This window comes from Callospermophilus lateralis, chromosome 8 (genome assembly GCF_048772815.1).
Source record: "Callospermophilus lateralis isolate mCalLat2 chromosome 8, mCalLat2.hap1, whole genome shotgun sequence".
NCBI classification, from domain to species: domain Eukaryota; kingdom Metazoa; phylum Chordata; class Mammalia; order Rodentia; family Sciuridae; genus Callospermophilus; species Callospermophilus lateralis.
The window spans coordinates 121,828,991-121,833,490 of NC_135312.1; the positions used below are offsets into that span (position 1 = coordinate 121,828,991).

General features: G+C 33.5%; 1 pseudogene; it reads right to left on the reverse strand.

Annotated features, from left to right (window-relative positions):
* Window positions 1–615: 615 nt before the first annotated feature.
* On the reverse strand, window positions 616–701 carry LOC143406616 (small nucleolar RNA U3; annotated as a pseudogene).
* Between the last annotated feature and the right edge of the window lie 3,799 nt (window positions 702–4,500).

A 4,500-nucleotide genomic window follows, 5' to 3' on the forward strand; every position in this document is an offset into this window, starting at 1 on the left:
ACACAAAACCCCCAGCACATTATGGCATATGTAGGTGTGGCTTTTGTGTAATAACTCACATAAAAAGTGCAATGTCTGACTACTTACAATGTGCTATTCTGTTTGAATCTTATAATTTAATCATTAACTTAAAATAGCAGCATTTGGGGATAGGCATTATTGGTGCTATTTCCCCATTCTGTTAATGAAGAAATAGGCTTAAAGAGGCTCAGTCACTTGTCCACGAAGATAAGGAGTAGTGAAGATAGGATTTTTATTGTGAATCTTACCTGCTACACTATATCATAGTCACAAATGAGGTGTACAGCTTTAAATACTGCCTTTTATATTTAGTGTTTTGATGAAAAGCTTTTCAATTGTGGATTTTAAACTATTTCTGGATCTGTTTATAATGGTGACAGAATATTCCACCCACTTAATGTGACAAAATTTATTCAAAGATTTTTATATTGTTAAATATTTAGGTTGGTTCTATTTTTTCCTATATAAGCCATATTATAGAAATTCTTTGCATATACTTTCCCCCTACATTATATTTCTTCTCTAGAATACAGATCTAAAGTTAGAATACAAAATCAAAGGGTATGTAAATGTATTTTCTAAGAAGCCAATGCAACACTTTTGTTTAATGAAGAAACAAGCTTCTTAATAATATCTATTCAGTAACATACTATAGAAATGATCCCTGAAAGTATAGTCTTAAGGGAAAACATATGGAAATGGTAGGAGACCCTCAATGTTACACAAAATACATAGAAGAGGTTGTGAGGGGAAAGGCGGGGAAATAAGGGAGAGAATTGAACAACAGCATAAGAGGTAGAGAGGGAAGATGGGAGGGGAGGGGAGGGGGGATAGTAGGGGATAGGAAAGGTAGCAGAATACAACAGTCACTAATATGCCTTTATGTAAAAAGGTGAGTGTGTAACCGCTGTGATTCTGCAATATGTATTTGGGGTAAAAATGGGAGTTCATAACCCAATTGAGTCAAATGTATGAAAGATATCATGAGCTTTGTAATGTTTTGAACAACCAATAAAAATAAAAAAAAAATAAAATAAAATCTGGGACAAGAAAAAATAATAATAATATCTATTCAGATTTCAAGATACTCGTCTCATGCCTTCCTCATGCTGTGGGGGATACTTGTTAAGACCAGGCTGAATATTTGACATTTACCTTAAAGTATTATGGTTTTGTGGATGTTAAATTATGATGGGCCTAAAGTGAACATCTCAACTTGTATTAACTACTTTAGTGATCATGTGCCCTAGATATTCTGGGATGGGTTAAGAACACTTTGAAAGTTCCCGGAAAATACTCTTAGGATAAAGGAAAGTGGCATTCAAAACAATCTCAAGTAGCATCAAGTATGAGTGATTTTTCTTCTTCGCCAATGTGTTAGATGAAATATTTTCAATCGCTGTTTTAATGGTTATTTCCTTGGGTACCAATGAGGTCGACCATTATTTCACATATTTATTAATGAGTTATTTCTTCTTTGGGAAGTGCTGTTTGACTATTTCTCACTTGGTATTTAGTATTTGTATCAAATAGGTTTGGTGTATTGTATTTGTTGCAAATAATATCATATCTACTTTTATTAATTTTTAATCTAGGGAAATTTTTTGGTATAATCTAAACTACCAGGCATTTTCTTTGTAATTTCTTCTAGCATAAGTTTCAGAACTATAATTGACGTCTTTCAACTTTGTCTATATTTTTTGTGTTATATTTTATTTTTATTTATCCCCATTATACATTTGGAATTCCTATTATAGCTAATGAAACATATTTTATTCCCCAAAGCTAGACAATTATCTCAATAATTATTAAACCATTGCTTTTTGCATTCATTTGTGGTTCTGATTTTATTATGCAATGAATTTGGGTTTTCTTTCTCTGTGTCCACAGAGTCCTATGCCTGTTTACATCAATTTCTACTGTAATGAAAAATGACTATTAATTTTCTCCCTCCAAATTTAATGGGAGGGGACGGAATTGTGCTGTCCCTTTGATAACTAGCACAGTGCTTGGCATGTGACAGGCATTATATATCTGTTGAATGATGAATGCATAAAATGGGATTTTTCTGGCAAACCCATATTTTCTCACTAATTACATCCATTCCAGAATCATTTCTGCACTGTGGTGAATGTTGTGTCACAATAATACATTTTATCATTAGAGTCAAACCTCTTATTAATATTCACTTTCAGAATATTCTTTTGGAGCCACGACTTATTCTTCAAATGAACTTCAGAAAATTTTAACAGTCTCTAAAATTGGTCCCATTAGAATTTTTGTTTGAATTATGTTAAAATATAAATTAAGTTTTGGAAGAATCGATATTTATATTGTAAATACCTTCCCATTCACATACGTGTTATAGCTCCTTATTTCCCTTTACAGCTTTCAATAATTTTCTTTACAGAGTCATTCATAATCCTTTTATTGATTTTCTTGTTACTGCTGTAGTGATTCAGATTATTATTGCTTCTGCTGGGATTTGTATTCATTTATTTTGAAAAACTTACTTTCTATTTGTTGCAATTATACAAAAAAAGTTACTGTTGCATATTTACCTTACATTCTGGGACTTTACTTGAATCATTTTAATAATTCTAGTAGAGAAATTTTTATAGTTGAACTAAAGACCACGCATAATGGTTGAGCATAATGTCACTTCAGCTAAATTCTATTTTGTCTTTACGATTAGGGATGGGAATTGGGTAACAAAAATATGATTCTAAAAATTTGCTTTTGGAGATTGCATGGAACTTTTGCACCTGTGTTAGAGACAGTTGATTATAGTAGCTTCTAGTAACTTCATGCAAATAATCCGAGCAGGCATTTAAATGGGGAAACTTTTAGGGAACAAACGTGGAGGTTTTTCAGAGCCCATGACTACCTCCATATTGCAGAATTCCCTGACTTACGTGGTATGTTCCCTCTCCGACCTCTTTTGAACTCCAAGCTTCTCAGCTCCAGACTTTGGCATAATATCCCAAAACTCTTACTGAGGGGACCTTTGGCTTGGAGGCAGGCAGGTTATTTTGGTTCAGCGTAAAACATCTGAAGCCTAGGTTTCTTCCATGGGTTAATGTGACAAGATAGAGAGTCAGCCTTGATGTTAGTGGCATCCTCTTTACACACACTCTGAAGCAGGAGAGACCTGTGTCTTTCAGGACTGCAGAGGTCATGAGCCCAAGGACCACAGAATGCACCAACTGCATCACATGAGGTGGAAACCCAATGGTGGCCACTTCAATTTCCTTTTTGTTTGTGACATTCTAATCCTAAACAATAATGCTCAATTCAACCTAACATCCACTTAAATTTATATCATTTAAAGTAGAATTCTATTTAAAATAGTTTTTTAAAGATCTTTTATGTCCTGATTAATGCAGTATCCTCTTTGGTCATTTATTGTGAAGGTACTGATGAGTGTTAAATGAGGCTTTGTGTTTGCATTAACTCTGTGGGATGTTTGTCTGAGGTGACCAGGCACTTCAGTAGGTTTGAGTAAATATTGGCTCTTGCAATATAATGGGAGCTGACAAGTGACAAACACCATAATGGGGACAAAACGAGTGTGAAAGGCAGTTCCGTGTAACACCGTTGATCTTTCTGCATCATAAACATTTGTTCTTTGGATTTGCACAATTATTCATTTTATATTCAATATATTTACTCATCATCGTATGAGGGGTTGCCCTTCCTCTGTATGCTTAACTTACATTTTTAAGAATTATTCAGTGGCTTGTTTGGACACTGTGGACCATACGAGAGTCTGTTGACCTCTGGACATTGTATCTGTAAGGCAATCTCATCACCTTTGCAGATGTCTGAAACCTCAAAGTAGCAAGAGGGACATATAGTCTTTTGTGGTGATAAGGATAGGACATTTTCATGTGCTCTACATACAACAGGATAAGCTTTGGTTGGATTTTAAAAATATAAGGGATAAATTATGGCTTGTATTAAGTGTAGAATAAAGTTACTCCTTCATATACCTCATGACCAGGACTAATTAGACCCAAGTGTCTTTTGCAAAGTCTTTTTGAATAAAAGCTCAATATAGTAAACTTAAGACTTTTCTAAGTAACTGGTGTATTTCATGTTTTGTAATCAATTGATGGTTTACATTTTCTTTAGTTGCAATTGGGTGACTAGTTTTATGCTTTTTCTTATTTAAAACTTTTCTTTTCTAATATTTATTTTAAAAGTAACTTGGTTATACCAGACTCAACACATGAGAAATGGTAGGATAAATTTAGATAAGTATTTTGTTTTACCCAAATGAAATTAGATCTGATGTGATTTATAGCTCACTTGTTGTAGTTTCCTCTTTCTAAATTAAAAACCATATACACTTAACCATCATATCTGTGGGCTCCACATCCTTCAATGAACTGCAAATCAAAAATATTTTTAAAAATTGTGTCTATGATGAACACGCACAAACTTTTTTCTTGTCACTATTCCTTAAACACTATATTA